Source organism: Tyto alba, unplaced genomic scaffold, assembly GCF_018691265.1.
Source record: "Tyto alba isolate M040663 unplaced genomic scaffold, T.alba_DEE_v4.0 Super-Scaffold_40, whole genome shotgun sequence".
Lineage (NCBI taxonomy): Eukaryota > Metazoa > Chordata > Aves > Strigiformes > Tytonidae > Tyto > Tyto alba.
This window is the reverse complement of record NW_024881316.1, coordinates 16,212,675-16,236,239: the sequence shown is the minus strand read 5'-3', so window position 1 is coordinate 16,236,239 and position 23,565 is coordinate 16,212,675. Positions and strand designations below refer to the sequence as shown.

At 39.5% G+C, this 23,565-nt stretch overlaps 1 protein-coding gene across 4 annotated transcripts in view; it reads right to left on the bottom strand.

Annotated features, from left to right (window-relative positions):
* FILIP1 (filamin A interacting protein 1) overlaps positions 1-23,565 on the bottom strand; it is a 111,721-nt gene that overhangs the window by 69,853 nt on the left and 18,303 nt on the right. For 2 of the 4 annotated variants that reach the window (XM_042803535.1, XM_042803532.1), the window contains exon 2: positions 12,719-12,859. The exons of the other annotated variants lie outside the window; for them this stretch is intronic. The gene's annotated coding sequence lies outside the window, so the exon portion shown is untranslated. The remainder of the gene's footprint in view (positions 1-12,718; positions 12,860-23,565) is intronic. 4 annotated transcript variants of the gene reach the window in all.

Here is a 23,565-nt window from a genome sequence, read left to right as displayed (position 1 = left end):
ATTCAATCTGTCTCTATTTTATAAGTGTTTCCTTCTGAATCCCTGTGGGTCACAGCCTCCAGCCACTTTCATCTCTAAACCAAACCTATTTTTCATGGCTTACAGTGAATGGCTTCATGGCTTTAGAACATCCTACATGTTTTAAGAATAAATATTGCAAGTCTGTCTTACATATGTTTTCCAGTGGAAAACAGATTATTACATTACAATGTATTCTGCTTAGTAACATGCTGCGTTAGTGATTTCTCTGTAGTAAGATGACTCAACTGTTAGACCTGAAGGTGCACAATTAATTTTAAATTTAACTCATGACTAGTTCAGACACATCATCCACCTCAAGCATTGCATAATCAACCAGATGCACTTAGCTGGATATGTTAGACTTCATGAAAGGTGGTGTGTCACCCTGTCACATTATAACTCAAGACAGCCAGTTTGATCCATCTGTCCCTGTGGGAGCTGAGATAACAACTCATGAGGCCCTGTAAAGACTGAGTAGTTGTCTATAGGTTTATAAGCATGCTAACAGAGAAATAAGGAATGCATATTTAAAGTGTGCTTTTACTTGATGTAAATCAATATGGGTCCACAAAGGACAGATTCAAACTTATTTCTTTAAAATTCATTAATACAGCAGCAGAGCAGCTTAACCAATTAATCTGGATTTTTCTATCAACTAGCTAATTAGAATATGATTGTTGCTAAAGGAAGTAAAACTTGGCTGTTTTGAAAATTTCTTTAGCACTTGTAGATTTATTTGGCAGCAAGTCTTACATCACAGTAAGTGTGGCAGACAGTCTGTCACTCTCAGGGACATTGCCCCTAACAGCCTTTCTTTGTGCAATAGCCTGCCAAAATCAGTGTAACGCTAACACCTACTCTGTCTTCAGTTATGATGTTGATCCATTTCCAACATGTTATCCAAATGCAAAGGTGTTGTGTGCTGAAGCCAGAGATGCAGGTGAACTCAAGCTTAAATGGTGACAGAAAGGGCCAAAGTTTTGATATTCACACAGTAATTTCCAAAGTGTTTAAGGGCCAAAATCAACGGCATGATCCAGCTGTTGTGCAGTGCTCTAGGAATATGAAGCAGCTGTAAGGATGACTGAGTTTTAATTAGAGCAGCATGAAGTAGCCAGAACATACCAGTGATCTTGGCTGAAATATTGTGAGCTGGAAAGGAGTATTATCATTTTGGACATCTGTCTGTATTTCTGGTGGCATCATGATAAGGAAGAAAAGTTTCAGACCAGATGTAAGACATTATTTCAGTATGCAAATATCAAACTCCAAAAACTTTGCCTGTCTGTTGTTTTACCAGGCTTCCAGAATTGATTCTGGGGACACTGCCAGTCTAACACTGGTAACAAATGTCCTCCTGCTGTCTGCCCTGATCACGTCTCTATATCTTACAGCATTCCTGATCTGCTGAAGTGATTGTGTTCCCCGAAGAAATAGCTGGCATGATTTATAATGACTTTAGCATTTAATATTTAACTCTACCATTTGTTTTTTTTTTTTCCCCACCCCTCATCATATTGCATATTAAAGTGGAAACCTTCCCTAACAGGCTCCAGTCAAACAAGAAGTCTTTATATGATCAGTCACCTTGATTTTGACATTTATTGGTTATTCATTTCAATATGTGCTCACAGCATTGGTACTTGGCATGGGAACTCTTCGGGTTCTCCTCTGTTTCACTCATCTGTTAAGCTTTAAGCACAAAGGACAAATGCTATGATTATTTACTTGAATCTGTATTGTTGTTCTGGGCATGGGTCCTTCAGTTTTCACAAGTTAGCAATCCACACAAGGTTTTATGAAATAACCTTTATGTTAGTTTTACTGACATCGGGAGGAAATCCGTGAGGAATTTGCTGAGTAGGATGTCAGAAGAGGACAGGCTGCATGGTGTTCCAAACCTTTCCCCAGTCGGCAGCAATTTGTTCTCCCTATAGCTCTTGAAATGACAGGTTAGATTAGGCTCCATTACTAGTGCTATTAGAATCAGATAACACAAAAAGATTCTTTGAACTTAACATGTAGTCTCTCCTGCTAATCGGACATCCTGATTTTGGCTCCACAGTGCTTTCCCTTAAATTTTTATTGTTGTTGTTGTTGTTATTATTATTAATGTTATACACACACACAAAAAAAGGTTGATTTACAGCCATTATAAGATTGTTGCCTTTGGCTATAAATTTGTAGTCTGGAGTTCAGTTGCAGATCTAACTGATTAAGATATCACATGAAAGTGCTGGGTTTCTGACAAGCTAACAGTATATTGGAGGGTCGGTGCAATTGGATGAGCCCAAACTGGAATTGTTTCTCAGCTTTGGCTTTGAGAACTGTATGATGGGAATGGTATCTTTCAGAGCCTCCACTGATCAGCCATTTGGAGTGGAGGAAAGTGCTGTGCAGAAGCGTCTGGTACACAGGGAGATTGCTGAGAACTCAGGCGCTGAGCAAGCCAAGTATCTGCCCAGTGATTATCAGTCCATGTATAGCACCAGGAGTGAAAAATGATTTAAATACACTCAAAATGGAGAGCAAATCATATAAAACCTTCATCAGATCTGAAACACCCCATAAATGAGGAGGAGAGCTGGAAATTTTTTAAATAATATTAGCCTGTATCTGCAAGTAGTAGATACCAAGAAAAGAACACCAAACAAAAATCCAAAAAAAGAAGACATCATCTCAGATATCAGGAAGAGGAGAAGATAGCAACACCAAATTGACCATGTTGGCTTAGAAGTCCTCAGCAAGGACTACCCCAGATGGGCATGAATGGCTTTATCCCTAAGGGATCTGGGTAGCCAGAACTAAGGATACATGGCCTCAGTGGTGTGGCTTTCACAGGAAAAACATGTAGAAATACATTTGTTCACACCACCTCAGAGACTGATCAAAGTTATTAGTTTTAGTATTAGTTACTCCTTAGTAGTTGTTCCAGGCTGTTTTCCTGGACTCTGCAAATGTTAGTATTATTTTTCTGTCTGATCTGAAAAAATAAAAACGAAACACATTACCAAGAGGTTGTCATAGGACCAGGTAGGAACTGATGGCTGCATTGTGCAGAGGCACGTGCTGAGCAATGCTGCTCAGTTGGACTTGGATGCCACATGAATCAGACATGTGTCAGACTCCGGGCTGTGTGATAGCTGAACGACACCGTGCCAATTGAACGCAGACCTCATTCTTGGGTTTGCTTTTGCAGATGACTCCAGTGTTTGTTTCAGTTGTGCTGGTCAAAGGAGAGTGCTAAACCAAATGACTAATACAATGAAGAACGGAAAAAATATCTACCCTTGGCAATTCTGGAGTTTCCTGAATTTCTAAACATTCATGCCTAGAGCACTAATCCATTGTGGTCTCTAACTCTATCCTGATCTCTTGCCCTTATATACATCATGACTTATCTGCAAGAGCAAACAAGAAAAGGTCTTTCTTCCTCCTGACAGTATTATATGTTACCTGTGTGCTTTCTTGAGAACATGTGTTAGCTGCTTGCCTTTGCTGTTGGAGTATTGGCACGGAGGTACGGGTACTTTATGAATCAGAACAATTCTCTACTCAGTAACCAGCTTGAATAACCAAGCCACAGGGCTGTAATTCTTATACAGACTAGGAAAGGACTTGTGGCTAGTTTAGCTACATAATATCACCACTGCCTTCATCCTTTCCCCTGGTCTGCTTGCTGTGCTGGAAATTCATTTGTCACGCAGGTGTTAGGAGGAGCAACACCCAAGCACTCATGCTGAGCCTCATGCACTGAAGAAGAAATGTTCATGTCATCCTGTTGATGCTGCCTCCGTATGGGGTTTGCACCACCTGCATCGGGGGTGCTGCCCTGTGGGCTCCCTCCTGCCCTGTAAACCCTTTATCAGATTGGGCTGGTCACTGGGCTGCACCCGCTGCCTGTGCTCGAGTGAGCGGGAGAGGCCATGGCATTGCTCAGAGGAGCCTGTGAGGAAGAAGATATTGCCCTGTGGCAGATGGATGTCACAGTGTCTCCCTCATTTTGTCACACCATACGTGGAATCTCATCGGCAGAAGAAATTTGAGTCTTTTAATTATGAGAAAGAAGGAGAATTTTTCCTTGTTAAGGGTTTGTGATAAAAATGCAGTGACTGTTTTAGATGCAGGATACAGATTACTTTCTTCTACCAAGTCACCGCTATTTCATTGCTCCCTAATCTACTTTGGTGAATAGAACTTTTCTTTTTATGCTGCTTGTAAATAGTGTAGAAAATTAGCGAAGTTATAGTAGACACACTTGTTGAGGTACAGCATGAGAGTCAGCAAAGCCTGTTTGCTTTATCAGAGATTTATTTTATATCTGATAAAATCGACTCTTATAACAGTGGAGCATAGTACCACATGGATTATATTCACCAAGAATTATGCCAACAATAGCTCCTTTGCTTGAAAAAAAGAAATGGGAGGAATAAATGTGTTCTCAAGAAAAAAAGAAAAAGATTCCTGAAAATTCCATATCCACGTGCCATTCTGAATAGGTATAATCTGTGAAAGCAGAAAAGGATTTCACAAAACTAAAAGAGGAAACCGAGTCATCACTAAGGCAGATTTATGCTGCTTTAACACCATTTTCTTAATTCCAAGATAAACTCTTCTCTGGCTAAATCATGGTGCAGATTTACAAAGAACAGAGTTTATGCTGGTATGATTCCATTATTTTTGTCATTTTCAGGAAAACTTGTGGTTTCAGCTGGAATACTTTTACTTGAGTAATACATGCTAACCAACTAAAGAATACCATAGACTTGTTTCATAAAGATTCATGTTTCCCAGGCTTCATCTGGAAAAACATCTTGGATGCATGAGGCATGAGGAATGATAAGCTATTAGATCATCATTCAGTCAAAAAAATAAACTTTTATATATCACTCTACCCATGTTTTGATTACTGTGCTTCCCAGCTGCCAGAAAGTACAAACAGGAGTCATAGAGAAGAGACAGCTCAAGTAGCTGACACCACTAGACAAACATGCTGCTAGGTTTGACAAAGGTTTCGATATTTATTCTCTGGATTGGCTATGTGGCTGAAAGGGACTGGCCAGGAGCAAGGTAGGTGGCAACAGCGCTAACTGCCTGCGGTGCAGCTCTTCTAGCACATTTCAGCAGAGCTGGGAGACATGGGGGAAGGTTGATTCCTACTCATCCCTCTTCCTGTCCCATTTCCAGCCCACTGGAGTGTCCCATGCCCAGGACTACTTCTGATTTGAAGGAAAAACATGGATCCTTGGAGGAAAGAAATGTCCCTGCTTTCTGGGGCTGTGTACCTTGCACCCAGCCAATGGAGCCTGTCCCCAGACACAGCCACCCCTTGAGGGCTGGATGAGCACTATGCCCTATCATGATTTTTCACATATTGTTTTACAGCTTTCTGCTGGTTTGAGTTATTCTATTGCAATTGAAAATCAAACTGTGAACTTCACATGAAGATAAAGCTAGCAATGTCACTGTTAGGTTCAGTCCAAACCCACTAAGCATTTGTTTTATCACCTGACAGCCAGAACATGCCTGGAAAATGGTAAGAGAGGGGATGCAGATTAGCTGGCCTACCAAAGATTTTTTACTCCTGCAGATGGGTAATCTTTGATGTTAGGTAAGCATTAGTCATTTCTTTTTGTTGACAGCACAGAAGCAAGCTGATAACCTGCAAGATCAAATATACTGTGGTCTTAATAACCACGCTACATCTCTTGTAAGTAGTTTCTAAAGACCGCTGAATTTTCTACTTCCAAGATGGCAGGAAACTGCTGAAAGCAGCAGAAAACAGGAGCAGGCTGATAGTCATCACAGCTCTTGCCTCTGAGTCCCTTGTCCCTATCCTTACAATGACCAACCAAAATACCGAAAACTGATATATCACTGATGGAACACAGCATGGAAAGTAAAGTCATTCTGTGGTCCTTGCAATCTTACTTTAACCTAGGAACGAGTTACAGGGCAAATGGGGCAGGCAATTAGGAACGAGGAAACTAACTCTTATCAGCTTTCTACAAAATCTATTTCAATTTTTAACATTAAAAATATTTTTTATTTTAAAATTTACTTGGATTTTAACAAGTGTGAGACAAGACAAAAAGCTAAATGTCCCAAAAACAAACTTCAAGCTTCAAGACTGAAGGAAGTACTTTGCTATCTCTTGCTGATGAGGTGTGAATCATGAATCCCGTATTCTGTTTGGTAGTCATGATTTGCACAGCTCTGATTTTGCTGAAACCAGTAAACTACATTTAGCTACATTTTACGGTTGACTTATTTATCCTTTTGTTTTATAAAAATAACAAAAAATAATTATGATGTAGATAACCTTATAGATTTTACAGCAAAGTAAAAAAAAATTATACAGAGGACCTGTATCTTCTACAAATATTGTCTCCAAGAGACAACAGTGTAAAAACACATCTGCAGCATCTCAAATTTCAGCTGTCAACCAAATCAGGGAGCAAGTTCCAAATATCTCTCAGTGACTCCTTTGTAGGAAGTTTCAGTTGTTGATGGACACAGAGTACCAGCTTGCACATGAATGCCAGGTGGTTTGGTGAGAGGTGAATTTAACCCCCTCCATTAGACTGGGCTGCCTTCCACCTCCCATAGGGTTCCTCCTCTGTAAAGTTTAACTGGTTTCAAAACAAGGAGTTAAAAATAGTGTCTGATACTAAACCTGCCCTTGAGTTTCACTATCAACTTTGGTGGTTTTGCAATAATATTTTTCTCTTTGGAGAAAAGAAAAAAAAGAAAAGAGAGAGAAAAGGAATTCTCTGGCTACATGTATACTAGAGATTAACCATGTCCAGGACTGCTCTCTGACTATGAGGCCAGCTGTCCTGGAAAATCTTAAGCCCTCTTAGCATCCATAACATGCTGGCTACATCCACACTGCCCACTGGGAATTGCTCCTAGCCCATGCTGACTCCCGAAACACTCTCTCAAATGGTTCGGGAGGGTGTTAAGTGGCCTGGCCGAAAGTGTGCCCAGGACCACTCGAACAGCTTAATAAGAGTACAGACATTCACCTTCCAGTATCTGTGCTCATGCCCTGGCGCTGTTTAATTTACAGCCTTTCCTTTCCACAGCCTGCTCCTTTACAAACAAAGGAAATGGAAAACTAATCAGCCGTGCAAAGGGAAAGTGCAACTCACCATAAATACACAGTCTGCAGAGAGAAAATAAGAAGAGGGTGGTGGGAAAACAGAAAAGGATCCCTATTTTTTCAAGTGAGTTAGGTCTAGGCACACAGAAGTATATTACTTATTCTAGAGGTGTATTTTTAAGTTGCTGCAGAAGGATAGGCTGGAGATAGAGCAGTTCGGCAGGGGTCAGGAAGAGACAGGGCAGCTAAAGCAGAGAGAGAGGTTGCACAACATCCCCATTTCACACCAAGCTTCTCCTGGCTTTTGCTGAGCTCAGTGGCACAAACTGGGCTCTTCTGTTTCATGTCACTGATAAGAGGACTAGCACTGCGAGGCTCCAGAGTGGCCCTTGGAGTATACAAAGCCCTGGCCTTCACTTGTCATTACTATTTGTAAAGAGGTAAAAGGAAAGGAGACACTTACTTCATTCCTGGCAGTGCCAGCCCAGTGACTGTCATTATTTCCCAGTAATCCTGCAGGCTTTCCACTGACTTCAGAACTTGTGGCAAAGAAAGTAAAGAAGTAAATGTCAGCCTAACTGATTTAAATAATACCAGTGCTTCACACTGACAGGGAGCAGCACAAAAACCTTCAGATACCTCACCTGGGCATTGAAAATGGCCTCATCCACTTTAATAGCTTTCATTTATAGAAACCATATTTACATGCCTCTTCTAATGTCTTGGTTTCAAAATCCCTAGACAATTTCATCACTTGAAAAGAATGAAGTTAAAGAGTTATCCTGCATCTACAAGTTGAGCTGGTTTTGATCTTTTTTTTGAACAGCCTGTCAATGTTAATCTGCTCAAATCTTCACCTGGCTTTTTAGTTCAGAGCAAAAAGTCAGGCTAAGCCAAAAACACAGCATAGCTACTTTGAATAGGGAAGGAAGAGAGAAGAAAGAAACAAATAAATATCTGCATGGGCTTGGTCTTGCATTAACGCAACTAAAATTACCTGCTGCCAGATTCAGGTTGCTTTAATGTCTGTGACTTCTTAAAATCCAGCTTCAACAGGGATAAAATCTGAGTGAATTGTGTTTGTCTTGTTGCAACTAGCCAAACACCCTATCTCACTTAATCTTTAAAAAAACATTTAATTTTCTTTTTTTTCCACTAGGATAGAGTAAAAAATTATTAGCTGCTTTTCTTAGAAAGTCATTTCAGTTCAGAGCCATGGAAAGATATTAAAAAGAGCTCCTACAAATGGAGTGGGTGTTTTACAAGCCTAGATGAAGATAAAATCATCTGCATTGGCACAAATTCACACTGTTCAGCTTTAAGTATCTCATTTGTGTGACTGCGCTAGGAGTTTAGGTTTCATCCATAATCTGCAGTGTCTTTGAAATGGAGCCCAAGCTCTCTGAGGCTATGTTAAGACTTCAGGCCTGTCCTCATCCTCAGTCATGCAGCTCCAGTGACCACTGCTGAAGTTCACCATGGTTCCTGTCTATCAGGGAAAACATCCCCTGATTTTCTTTCCCTGGAAAAAGGTGCTGGGCAGAGAGTGGTGTTGCTCCAGCTTCCCTGTGAGAGCACATGGATGGAGGACACCGCTGCATCCTGCCCCTGGCAGTTTTGCCCCTCTGAGCCACCACTGACCTCTCTAATGGGGTTGTGCCCCTAATCTGGGCACATCAGTAAACTGATGGATAAACTGGCCCTGGATCCATAAATGCATCACCAAAAAGGCCAATTTTGCTGTTGGGTGGGAAGGCAATAAAAGGTATTTGACACCTCATTACCAGCATCTGACACAGTGCCACACTTGGTGACGAATGTTAGGACATGACAGAGGCTGTGGGACTGTGTCCACCCCTCACAGTCCCTGCTGTAACCAACCTTGCCAACTTTGTGTTAACGAAGTCGCAAATTCAAGTGGCTCGTGTTGTTGGGATGGATTTTCTGCAAGCGCCGGTACACAGATCACTGCCAAAGATCACTTCTGGCCAAGAGGAGCAGAGAACCCAGTACTTCTAAAAAGTACTGAAAAGAGCCAAAAGCTCACCCTTACCGAGCTACCTAACTGGGAAATGAGCTCATTTGACTCTCCAGCCACAACTCCTTATGCTGAACTCTTTCCTGGGAGGAAAAGTGGAGGGAATATGGCCATTATTGCCCAAAACAAGTAATTTAAGAAACAGGAGCTTTCTTTTAGTTAGAGCACATGAACCTAGAGACTAATTTTCAATAATTAAGGTAAACATGAAAAAAATTAATCATAAAATTCTCAAGTTCCTATTTTCCTGTGAGATGGATGACAGAAAAGCAATGTGGGTCTCAGTGTTGTTGAAGGGAAGTGGTGGGTGCCTCTAAATATTAAGGTATCACTGGTTGTCTCAATACAAATTTAAAAGACTGATTTGACTTTCCAGAATAACACCAAAAAGTTTGGTCATCATCTTCCCCCCCCAAAAAAAACAGTGGGAGGCATATACAGATGGTATATGGTTGGTAAATCAGGTAAGGAGTCAGGTAAGAAAGCAGCATATAAACAGAGAAATTACAGTTTCTCTTTAGTTAGTGAAAAACTGTCTGACTCAATAGTTATATAACGTCTCAGCATTACTATTTGTTTGCTTAAATATTTTTCATCTGCCCTCAAGGAAGTTTAGGTGACTGAGAAATTGCTTTGGGCTGCTTCTCCTGTGCATGTGTGGTGGACCCATGGCCTTGGCAAGGACTTGCTGCAGTCGTTGTTGGCAGCTCCATCACGTCTTTGTCCGGTGGGGAGCGAGTCGCAGCCTGCGCTGCCCAGGCAGCTGCTTTCTTAGGTATAGGTGCCTGTCATGATCAAAAGTCTGATCTTTCCTCCTGACTCTGAATTGCTTAAAATAGTATTGTTACTGCTTTTTAACTTCTCACCTGTGTTTTGGGAAAAGGAAGAATAACCAGTTTTCCTCCTGTGAGGATGCAAATTCAGCTATTGTCAATTAAGGTGCTATATTTAGTTCTCTTAAGCAACAAGATGTAACAGAAAGTTTCTCACTTGCTTATTTCATATTCGTATACTGTTTTACTCACAGCAAGAATAAACCTCACTCGGATTTCTACCCCTAGTGACAATGACTAAGTGACCTTTGGGTATCACCTCTTTCCTCTTAGCATTCACTGCATAGGCCACAGATAAGAGCTTTTCCTTATCGGTATTTGTCCACATGCACACTGCAGGAATTTCAGAGGTGAAAGAATTTTTCTCAGACCTGCCCAGCTGAAAGTTAAAGGGCACCTCTCCAGAGCACCCAGTAGCTGACTGGTAAGCACAGCTGCCCAGAAAAAGCAAGCTCAGACTAACTGGCTGAGCATCCATTGTATATATACAGAGAATACTTCATAAGGCTTTCAGAAAAGTCAGGACAAAGTCATCATGTTGAATAAATATTTCCTTACTGAATTATTAAGAGTTTTTTATATCTTTAAACGTGAAAGACTCTGCTAAACTAAGTGCAATTTGAGGAATACATACTTTTCTATTATAATATTTATCTGCTAGGAAACTAAATTAAATTCATCAGTTCATGTTCATTTCTATTCAGTTATACTTTCAGATTTTCTTCTATTAGCCCAGTGCTTTAGGATTTGTATATCACTCTCCTAGAGAAATTATTCAACTCAGTCAAAACCTGAAAAAACTATTTGCCTCCATATTAAGTCCTGTAACTCATTTAATCAAATTTAATTCCAAAATCTGGTACCCCACTATATATTTTAAATGAATCCTGTGCAACATCATTGACTGCATGCCAAACAAACAGCATAAATCTTAAAAATAAAATAAAAATCAGTCAGCAGTTGGCTAGTTGATTCTAGGACTGCAAAACAGACCTGGTATGAAATGGCCATATTTAGACAATCTCTGTATAGCTGAGAGTTTGATATGTGCTTGACCTAAGGTAGCAGCCACGCTTACAGAAAATCTTTATTATAATTGTACTCACTGATACAAATGTTTTTACTTTTTGTCATCAAGAAAAACCACGAGGTAGCACAGAAAAATGTTTGGCAGCACATGCCACCATGGTGGTGTGGCTTGGCGGCAGCATTGGCCTTTCACACACTAGAAATCACATGGAAACCCCATGGAAAGCTGCTAACACTGAGTATTTGACAAACCTTGAACTCATTGAAATAAGCATATCTATCAAAGACAAAAGATTATAATTAGAGGGATAAGAAAGCCTAGAAAATAAAAATATTGTCGGAACCAAGCAGTTAACATTGTGGCACAGACACGGACTGGTGTGCCAGCAGCAGGCGTAGCTCCCCTGCCCTCTGCTCAGCCAGGGTATGAAGTAACATTGTGCAAACAATTACTGCAGGTAGCCAGGTACATGACATTATCTCTGTTTAAGTAAGCAAGAACAAGGCTAGAGAGTTCTATATAAATACTTGCCACAGACTGATCTCTTATAGCTTGAAGATGCATTTCGAGAAAGGAAAAAACAAGCAAACAGAATTTTTCTTCCCATTGTATCTTCAAAAAAGCCAAAAAGTGCAATTTTATGAGGCTTTCTCAAACCTCAGAGAAACTTTTTCAAATGTCTATAAAAGTGCAGGATTAAATAAATGATTTGTTAAATTAATGGAACAGTTATTGGAATTCATAACACATGCATGGTTTTAAATAAAAAATAAAATTTTGTGGGGGTTTTAAATTTTGTTTAAAAATTCCATAACTAGAAATGCATCTTTAGCAGTTTGTACTCCCATCTACTTTGTATCAGTGAAAACTAAAGTTTTGTTTGTATAACATTGTTAGGCAAAATAGTAACTATATAAATTTTAGAAAGAAAACAACTTATTTATGCCAAGTTAATGGAAATTAATATTATGAATGACAATTTAAGGAGGATTATATGATGTATTACAGTTTTCAACCAACTAAAACCAGAAATGCTATACAAGCCATAAAAATTGCACAATGTACAGCTTTCATTTCCAGGAATACTGTGTTTGCAACCCTTGACTACAAATGGAGTTGATCTCTGACTGTTGAGACAGATCTTCTGGGGCCACAATTAACACAGACAATCCTGAGCTTTCCAAATAAGTCAGACATTTAAGAAGATGATAAGATATTTGGTTTAAAGTTGTGAACTTTTTGTAAAATCAGTTATTGATTGCCCTCCAGTTTTTGAGCTGGGTTCACAACTTCAAAGTATGTTCCAGCACCATGAGGCATTTTAAAACTGGAAATAAAGATTAGTGTATAACCAATGTGATGCTAGCAATGGAGCTTTTAAAAGACAGGGAAAATCCCAAATGAATATTGTGAGACAACCAGCATGGTCTTAAAAGTTCCTCTTTATGCTAACTTGTTCATTCAAGATGCTTATTATCAACTCATTATGCTAAAAAATTTCAGGGAAAATAACGTACATTCAGGATGTCCCTGGTAATCCTCAACGGTCCCTGAAACTTGCAGCAAGCTCAAGTGTTGCTTTCCAGCTATGCTATTGCAACAGCACCTCCTGAATGTTATTAATTTAGGAGCGTGGCTCCACCTGGGAGCTCCTGCATGTCAGCTGGACAGCCCATGGTGTGGAGTAATACCTGTGTCAAGGGTTGTTTCCAGAGCAGGGGCTTCGCTAGAATCTAGGTCCGGAGTGGGGAGGAGGGAGTCGAGGATGGAGGTGTCCCTGTGCCATCGCTCTGCTGCTCCCACCTGAGGCTGACTGGGGTCCCTGCTGCTCCCTAGAGAAAAGATAAAGCTCAGGGGCTGCACGCGAGGACAAAGAGAGAAGTAGCATGTTCTGCTTGCTCTGCCTGTCAGCCAGCAGGCCAGCTAGAAAACACAGACTTCCAGACTTAAAGTGGCTTGGAAATACTTATATTTTTAAATTAGAGATTCCCATTGACTTTATCCATGTGTCTCCAAAGCCACAACAGAGCACAATGACCGAAAGAATCTGGAATACATTAGGCAATATATTTGCAGGTATGATACAGTACACCAACCTAGGGGGAAAACCTCACACTCCTGCTGCCTCCTAAGAGCTGGTACCACAAGTTTCAGCTTTCTGCTTTAATTTAGTAATCAACACCAGCTAACCCCCACCATTCTCAAAAAAGCAGCTGTAACAAGGGAAGGAAAAAGCTCGTGGGTAATGCTCTGGGTTCCTCACTGAATAGAGTAGTTGTGCAGAATACATGCAATGCAATGCAATACAATGAAATGGTGAAATGACAGCAGAGAAGGAACACATCCAGCTTGGCCCATCTATTAGTGACACTGCACACAGTCTGAAGACTTCTAGCTGCTCAGTGGGAATGCACAACTCCCTTGGCTGGCAAAGCTGGGAAATCCACATCACAGTAAGAGCTACTGACCAGTTTGTTTCACAGCCCACAAAGCAAACAAAGGCTGGGGACATGGTAACAACTCCAAATATCATGGAGGTATAGCAGACATGGAGGGAACTGGGAGCATTGCTACTGGAAAGCTAGGAAAGTTGCAGGGCATATGAGGAACAGAGTTGTAACACCAAAGGGAGGCAAGGTCTCCTGTTGATAAAAGCTCGTTCATGCATTTGATTAGTTCGCATAAATGAAGAGAATTTCAATATATCTTGTGGATTCCCTGAATTCTGCCATGATTTCTCAACTGTGCACCACAGTTGTAGCATAAGCAAAGTTTGGTAGATCAAACCCACTTCAGAGACAGCTGGCATGGAAAGATCAGAGCCAATGGAACTGAGCCAATGTGTCCAGGCAGGCTCAGTGGCAGGACTGTTGGTGCCAGAGAGCTTCTGAGGGCTGAAAGACCATGGAGGTCTTTCCTTTAGCAAAACATTTGGTCAAGGAGAACATGGTGCTCTGGAAAGCTGTGATCTTTTTAAATAAAACAGTAACAATTTTGTTGAACTCTACAGGCTGATTGTTATTTAAATAATTTATATAGTACTCCTAATAACAATGTAGTCATACTAGGGACATTACCATTTAAGGAATAAAGCAGGACCACTATGATGTCAAAGTTAATAGCAGTTACAACAGTATATGGCACATTTCTCTATTATTTCTTAACAAACTGTATGTGAATTCTTGCAAAATAGTAAATACCAACTTAATATTAGTAGATTTTTTTTGTCCTTACTATGTATTTTAAGACTGAGATTTATTGGATAATGAACAACACAAGGTTAGATACAATCATGAAATTTTAACCAGCTGTAATCACAGTTAAGTTGGTGCAAACACATTAAGTAAAACTTGGCTTTTTAGGAAAAAAAAAATAAAAATTGATAAATGTTTTAATTTTCTTGAAAATTTGTTTAGGAAATGTTAGGCTTGAACAGCTAGTTCTAAGAGAAAATTGAGCAATTAACCATCTATTTATTTATTTATTAATAGTAGAAAGCATTTCCTACAAATGCAAGAATTCAGGTTATCACACTGTTATACCTACAAGATCTGAATCACATCTGGCATGACAGTTTACAAAAAGCAAAGTAGACATCATTTGTATGAGGCACATGGGATTTACAGGAATTAATTATTTGCCCTACAAAAAGTTAGTCTTTCAAAAAAGTCAGTGAGAGTGTTCTCTCACTGAGAGAGCAGAGGAAGGATCAAGACTACTGTCTTTGAAAGTTAATATGCAACTATCTGGACATAATAAAAGGAGGCGAACCATGTTTTCGCAATGGAGAGGTTCATTTTCAATGCAATGTACAAGATATAAGAAACAAAGAACAGTTTTCTGTCTGTCAGCTCATACTAATGATTAAGATTACAAAAAGGGTGGACAAAGGCTTAATGGGTGAAATTCTGACCTCATTTATCTTGACTGCTCTGAGTTTAAAGAAGTTGCTCTGAATTTTCATCAGTCTAAATTAGATTAAAATCTGATGTACTGAATGCAAAAAAAGTAGTATTGTTCATGATTTGCAGAAACATTGTTCACAGAAGACATGGTTTAAAAATAGGCCCTTAAGAGTACTTTTCCTCCACTGTATACTGTTTCAAAGTCATCTTACAAGCGTAGTAACTACACTTAAATCTTCCCAATAGGAGACATCCTGCAACACAGTTAAGACTTTAATAATTTAGATCCTTTGATGTTTCACCGAGCAGCAGGACAAGGTAGATGTTTTGCACTACTCTGGGAAACCTTTTCTTCATTAAAATTTAAAATATCTTGAGATAATATTTACACCTATACAGATCTTATTCTCCATTTTAACTAAGTGTTATCACAGTAAATATGGTGAGCAAAAGAAACAGTCAGGATGAGTATCACTGCATTTAATTAAAATACTCTCCATTATACAGCATTGTGGTGTACTGAAAAGCCCATGGGATTTTGCCACTGACTTGAATAAAACTGGTGTTTCACTCACAGCCATTGCACAGGTACATCAAAAATGCTCCTAGTCACTCATTACGCTAATGAAAGAAGCAGCTTTGCTTGCAGACTTTGTCTCACTAGCATCTTTAACCTAACAGGGCTACAATAACATGACAGCTCTGCGCAGCAGCATGCCTCTTGGGCTGTTTTTTCCATGCCAGTTGTTGACAGTGTTAATCACATGCACTAAATGAAATAGTTATTGTTTGTTACTCTCAGTGCAGTAATATGAAGTTATTGATTCTCTGCAGATTTGTTTTGGAGAATGCCTCTCAGCTTTTCTCGTTCACGTACACACGATCTCTTTCCTCTAATGCACCACAGATCAGGGAACCAAATTTAACAGAAGGAAAGCTGAAGTTTTCTTTGGCAGGTTGGCCAAAATACCCTAATGACAGCTTTGATGAAAATCCACGTTGATCTACAAGCCATGGATCCCAGGACTCTCAAAGGAACAGCTGGGGAAAGCAAAGAGCTTTCAAAGCTGCTTTTCACTCCATTGCAGCTCCACTCCCCAGCTGTCACACTGGGGATGGCACAATGAAGGTCAAGTCCTTCTAGATGGACAGTCTGGTGGGGCACTCTGAAGGTGTGGCTAGGCACAGATAGTCAGAATAGGACACAAACTGAAGGTGATGTTGGCAAGCACCCTGTGCCCCACCAGCATTGCTGGAGAAGGATTCAGGATGCAGGAAGGGGCACCTATTTCCCATGAACCACATGCCACCATGAGAGGCAGGCAGCATGCGATGGCTTCCATTATCAAATCAGCTATTTGATGACAACTATTATTGTCAGAAATCATTGTCAGAATTACAGTTCCATTTAATTTATTGTGAGGTCCCTGAGGGCCCAGGACCCCGTGTCAACCCCCCTGGGGGGCAGCAGCCCCTACCCCAGCATCAGCACAGCAGGGCCGGTCTCCAGCCCTCCCACAGCCCTGCCCCACCCCGCCATGGGCCCCACCAAGCTGGGCCCACTCGTGGGCGCATGGCCCATCCCGGCCTCAGCCCATCGCCATCCCCAGGGAAGTGCCTGATGTCCAGGACGGGGGCTGCCCACAGCCCACTAGTCCCCATGAGGACTAGTCCCCTGCTCCAGCCCCCAGGGAGCAGCCACACATGCAGTGCCCTGACATGTATTTCCTTAATTGTGTATTTAATTGCTTGTAATCACAGCTGGGATTCCCCTTTGCTCCTGCTTAAGAAATTTCTTGTATTTTAAAAGTTTTTCATTTTCATTGATCTTCTTATGTGCATTTACCAGCTTAAATCTGTGCTTCTCTTTTCCTACAGTGTATAACAAAAGCTCTTTTTTCCTTATGCTACAAGACAAGAAAAAACTAAAAAAAAGAAATCGGTGTGTTTATTCCCGAGAAAAGGATTTTAGAAAAACAAATTACCTCCTTGCAACCCAACAATGTCTCTCTCCTTCACACTAACAGAGGCATCCTACACTCCAGTGACTGTGGCCCCAAACACTGGGATGGCAGGCCCAGCACAACTGGAAAAAAGTTTCTGTATTAAGCTCCCCTTGGAACTTGATTAAACTATTGACTCAGTAAAGATTAAAAGTAAAATAACCAAAAAAGATTGCTGTCACAGTCTTAACAACTGGGAGTCAGGAGTTTCCTGGAGTTTTCCAAGAAGCTGTGGCACAAGAGACCGGGAGATACTGGATTTGACCAAATATCCTTTCCTCTGTGGTTCTGGGAGGTGGTGGGATCAACTGTCCCCACATTCTCTTTTGCTTTCCTGGGGCTCACACTGATGGGGGCACTCTGAAGAACTAACTCCAGGGATCCAACCCCCTGAACTCTGCCATTGAAATTTCTTAAAGACAACATGTGAATGCAATTGTGACTTCTCCAGGAAAGATTCATTACATACTACATAGTGTTCATAGGAGTTTTCTCAGTGCTTACTGTCAAACACACTTTCAAAATGCCAGACCCATTTCTCCAATACTTTCTGTCACAAATCTAATGAACTGCATACTGTGCTCGCTGAAGGTCTCAACCAAGTCATAATTTTAATTGATTTCTCAGCTTTTGATTAAAACCCTAAAATCTTTCATACTGCAATTTCAGTCAACAACTTAGAAAAAAAAAAAAACAACATTATTTCGAATAAAGGTCCCCTTAGAAGATTTCAAAACCTTTACTTAACCTCCTAAATATTTGGCAGAGCACATCCTTGCAAGCCTGAAATTATTATTCTGTTTACTATGGTTTCTTTTATTATTCTGTTATACAAGACTGTTGTACTTTGTACTTTGTCATTTGTAGCACATTACCTCAGACTTGTTCAGGTACAAAGATAGACTTTTTAGGATGATCAGGGGAACAGAGAACCTATCATATGAGAAGACAGAATGAAGATCTTGGCTTGTTTAGCTGAGCAAAATAAAGGCTGTTAAGGGATCCAGTTGCTGTCTATAAATATATTATGGAGGCAAACATCAGGGAGATGGGAGAGCCATTTGAACTAAATGACAATGTTGGCAAGGGAACCCATTGGCACAGATTGGCCAGAATTTAATCTGTGCTAAAAAACAGAAACAGGTTCTCACTTGGAACAATGAGATTTGGGAATAATTTTCCAGTTGAAGTAACAGCAGCAGAAATCCTAACTGCACTCACAGTAGAACTTGATAAATTTATGAAGGGGATTATAAAATGGGATTCCTGCAATATTAGGACAATAGATTTAATGACCCATTAGATCCTTCCCAGTCCTGTGTTCCTGTATAAAGCTACAGTATTTCATCCAGACTCTGTAACCTTCAACCATGCATGCTTCAGAACAAGATATGCTAGCATACTTTATATGCTTCAAGTTATTAAAAAAACAAAACAAAACAAATCAAAACCCTCAACCAAATAGTTTAGTTTAGTAAGTGTATTTGTTCAGGGTAGTGGTCAAACTTAAATAATTTTCTCTCCCACAATGACAATGTATTGAATAGAACCCAAATATATTACAAAATAAACATCTTTTAATTCAGTTGTCCGTCACTGAAATTCCTAGGATTATTAATAATGAATTCTACTTGTCCTCTAGCACTGTTTAAGGTTTATTACAAATTTTATACAATATTTTATCCATGACTTCAAAACCTTTGCAGCTAAAGTTCAACTGTTATTTATGGTGTTCTGCTCTAAGCTATAAATTAATTAAGGACAAGTACATTTTTGTGCTAATGCATTTTATGTTGGAGGGTATCCAAAAGATATAGCCAAAGGAACGGAATTATGATTGTTTCTCATTTACTTTGGTCATAGAATGGGTAGTACACGTGAGAAGAGAGACATTTTGTTAAAAACAGAGCAGTTTGTTTTTGGCGTTACTTTACAGAACTTCAGTGTTTTTCATGTTTAAAAGATTGCTTATTCTGAGCTTGAAGTAAAAACCCATGAACTTCTACAAAGCAGAAAATTTCTTGGGTAAAAAAAAAAACAGTTTGGAAAAATATCTATTTTCACCAAAAGCAATAAAATGTTTTCATAAAAACCAATCATTTACAAAAAGTATTTATTTGTAAATGCACACACATACACATACACACACACAGAGCCCCCCTAAATGGGACAAAAATATGGCCATGATGGAACTATGCATATTTTCACTTTCCTGTAGCTCCTATTTGAAATTTTGATAGAAATACCAGCACACTATCTTCATACAAAGTGTACTGGGACAGTGAAGGCAAATTTTACTATGAAGATGCTCAAAGCATTACTATAAGATTATATCTTATGGTAATTAATAGTATATTAGTCTGATTCACTCTACTCCCACTTAAGATGGCTTCATAAACCTAATATTGGCTTTGCTGGTTTTGTTATTAGCAGCTCGCTTTCTTAGCCAGTGAAGCTAAAAATCTCTCACCAGTTTTTTGTGAACAATGCTAATTTCAACTCTTCAGACTCAGCATTAGATGCTCAGGAAGAAAGGATCCAGTAGAAAGGAAAACATTTCTCCATTGTCATCAGATAATGGATGGCTTAGGACTTGAATTATAAGAAAGCTTCTAACATCTTTTCCTACCTTATATAAAAATTATTTTGAAAACATGTTAAGTTTCTGGCTTTAATCAAATATGGTGAAAATCAAGTGGCAATTTACATATGTATTTGTCTACATAGCTTTGCATGTATTTTTTCATTTTCATTCTGTTGCCTTTTGCTTTTACCATATGCACATTCACTCATGCACTGTGAAAGAGCCTCTATCCATCTTCTCCAGCCTCTTCTTATTCAACATCCTTCCTTCATTCCTCCTTTACACTTTTTTTCTCTCAGCTAAGCAGTTTCCCTTTTGACTCTGACAACGCTAGTGATTTTCATCATAGCCTCTGTTTCTATTCCCATTATGTATTTTTAAGAATTCAGTCAGAAGTTATATGCAGCAGTCCACATGATGTATATACATCAAACCAGTCTAATTTCTTCCTTAAACTGCTACTTTTGTTTCAAGCAAAAATAATCCTTGATTTGAAGAGAAACTGTCCACGTGCTCTGAATACTTTCAGGAACAAATTGATCATGAATAAATGGAGACTGATGAGTTTTCAGAGGCTGATATTCTGAAACAATTTTTCACACATGGGGGGAAATGTCCTTGCTATATTTAAGAGAAAACTTGATTCATATTCAAAAGAAAGGTTATATATTTTCTGACACTAGATTCTGAATTTATACATCAGTAATTAAACATTTTTTTTCAAAGTGTACTACTTCAATTTGTCAAGATTTATTTGCCATCAGACTGCTATACTTAACTTCTTCCTCCCACATTAAAAGTAACATAAATCACAGTGTCACCTACTAGTTTAAAGCATGATTTCCAATCTCTTTTCCATCATTTTATAGTAAATATAGCAATGTGGTTCTAAAATACTAATGTGTTGAATTAGTCTAATCTTCAGTTGAAAGTTTACAGACTATTCTTAAAGGCTCATGGAAAAAAAAAAAAACAAGGTGGTTAGGCATTTTCTGCTTTTTTTCTCAATGCCTAATATGTGCTTTACTGTATAAATAGACTGATTTCACCAATCCATAAATTAAATCATCTCCACGTTCTGTGAAAGTGGTAACTACTCAGTACATTGATTTAGACAAGATAAATTAAGCATGGCTGTTACGCTCAGCAAGATCTGACCAAAACACAGCACTTAAATGTGCTTGTGTGATGGTCGGTCAGGTTGGTAGTAAACATAAGCCTGTATTTTCTCATGACTTCTCTGATGTTTATATGGAATAAATTAGTGGTTGTGGTGGGATTCCTAACAGATGCTTATTCACATAACAAACGAACCATGGTATCTTGCATGCAGATCCTATGCAGAGCTGCCAAACGCTGGCAAGGTAAAGATCATGAACTTATTTCACAAGTGAATCAACAAAGAAGTGTTGGGGCCCTGAAAAGTGTCTGAGAAAATCCTAATGGGCCACATTATTTTATTCAGGTTTGTTTATCAGATACAAGAGATGGATTCACTAAGGAATCTCCAGCACCGTAGGTTTAAGTCTCCATTATGACTGGTATAAATATAGTAGAGCCTCCCTAAAGACTGCTGCTATCTGTGCTTCTCTGAAACATTAGGGAGTAACAGTCTAGGGATGGTCAGAAAGTTTATGGTACTAATTCTAGACCTAGACCTCTGGACAACAGTTTCATGTGCAGGTTTTTTATTCATTACTTGTGAGAGGCAAACCTGTTCTTCAGAATCTCCCAGAGTTATCAGATCATTTCTGTGCATCACAACAGCCAGAGAGCATTTGCCTTCACCCTTCCTTGCTCATCCATCCGCAGGTCAGGGAGCTGGGCTCCACAGGGCTCCAGCGTTAACTGCCTCCTGTCCTGGCTGTGTCTGGGAAGGACTCCAGGAAGGTGGGTGACTTTGACATCTTTCTAGTAGAAAACTAATCTATGCTCTTGCCATGTCCTGGAACCTGCTCTCTTTGGCTCATTATTTTTGCTTTACACAGGCTTTGAAGCAGTTTCTACCGACAAACAGATTAGGGTGCTTCACACACTGAACAACAGGTCTGCAGAACGCTTTGTCTGTGGATGTAGAGGTTAACATGGCCTGGAGGGAGACAGCAGAAATATTTTGAAGAAATACATACTTATGTGTGTATTGGAGTATTTCTTGCTAACCAGATAAATCACACCAGGTTTGGGCCATCTCTTGAATTGAAAATAGCTGGCGGCAGGGAGAGTGCTCAGGGTAAGTTTCTAATCCTTGCCCTGCACCAGCTCTCCCCTCCTATCTGCTTTCAGCTGCTGGTTTGTGTGTTGGTTGGTTTGTTTTCTTGCCCAGAGCAGAGCACAAATGCAGTCCCCAGCTGCCACAAATTATGCTGTGGAGTTCCCTGCAGTTGACTGGACTGCAGGGGCTGGCAGAGAGAGTGCAGGGCTTAAACCTCACCTTGGGAAAACTAGTTGTTGGCTTACTACTAATTCAGTAAACCTCTCTTTTCATCTGATTGCTTATGACAGGACATGGAGCTAAGACTGAAGGACTTGATGTTCAGCTATTTTAAATTACTATGACTTGGCTGGGGCCCTTGAAAGCAGGCTTCTTTATCTCACTGTAGTTCTGACATGAAAAACTTATTATCTCACTAAGGATGCCTTTATTGAATTTTTTGAATGTAAATGTTATGCTTCCTTTATTGTCCAAATGCAAATGACTTCTATTTTTAGAAGAAGAAATAATTCATACCCTGCAACAACACAAGCTAACTGTATCCTCAGTTGAAGTACACAAAAATCATAATATCTTCTGGCAGGTGCTCTGCAACTAGCTTATATTAGTCTTAAACCACAAGAATTTGTTGTCATTACTGAGCAGTTCAAACGAGAAAAAAATTCATTCTTTCCAAACAGTATTTAATAGGCCTACAAATAAGAACAGAGCAGCAGGGAACTGCAAAATGTTATCTCAAAAGCACTTGTCTCACCCTTAAATTAAACCCAAAATCAACTCTTCCCATGGACAGAAAGAAAGGCAGAGCATGCTGTTTGTCACTGGGCATGTGAATGAGTTGCATATCATGGATCAGATGTCACTTCATTCTTTTCAGTAATATTTTTAAGATTTCAGTAATGCTTCAAGCACCTAAAGTTAAAGGTGAAGATCTTGAACAGCAAGGATCTTAATCTTACATATAGTTAGAGATTTATGTTTATTGATGTAACAGTTGTTCCTAAGAAAATTTTCAGCTGAATTAGTGCTGGAGTTGGAAGTTTTAAAAAATCTGTATCCAAATTTTTGTCAAGCTAGAAAGACTATTTAAGATAAAAGTCCTGGATACATAAATTACATCTTCAGAGCTACAGTTTAAAAGTGTATCGAATTGCTTCTTAATTGCAGAATAGTCTGATATCTGAAATCATTAGCAATGTTCACAGTGCATGTCACAACTAAATTCCATATAAGCATATTTTTTCAAATGGTCGCTTCTTTAACTTAGCTGTTTTGTTCAAGAATTCCTTTCTCATGGATGAGTTGGTAAAATACACATCACTTAAAGCTCTGCAAAGAATGCAGCCTCTGCTCTGCTTTATGTCAGCTGATTTCATCAGCTCTTGGAGAAGGATTTGATCAGGGATGTTGGCAGATAAAAATCCTTTTGGTTTGCTTTAAAATTGTGATATATTCATTTTTAATTTTAACAAAACACGCATTGTACATGGGGCATTGGAAACTTATGTAAAAAGAGGGGTGGTCGTTTTTACACAATGCTATCACTTCAGGACAGAGTTGCCTCTGAGGTTCAGCTTCACTGACAGGAGGAACAGCTCCTGGGGCTCTAAGGCACTGCCACTCTCCTTTTGCTGGAGAGAAAGGCCAAGGGATTCAGGTGGCATCAAATCCTTACGAGTTGCTGCTAACCCCAATGCTCTACTTCTACATGGAAGAGTGTAGAAAGCCCTTCATGGCCTGATGATCCCACTATGTAAAGTTGTGTGCTCCATTCTGCTGAAGTTTGAAGTGCTTATTTGGGTTTCTGGTTCATTTGTTGGCTGTTTACAGTTTA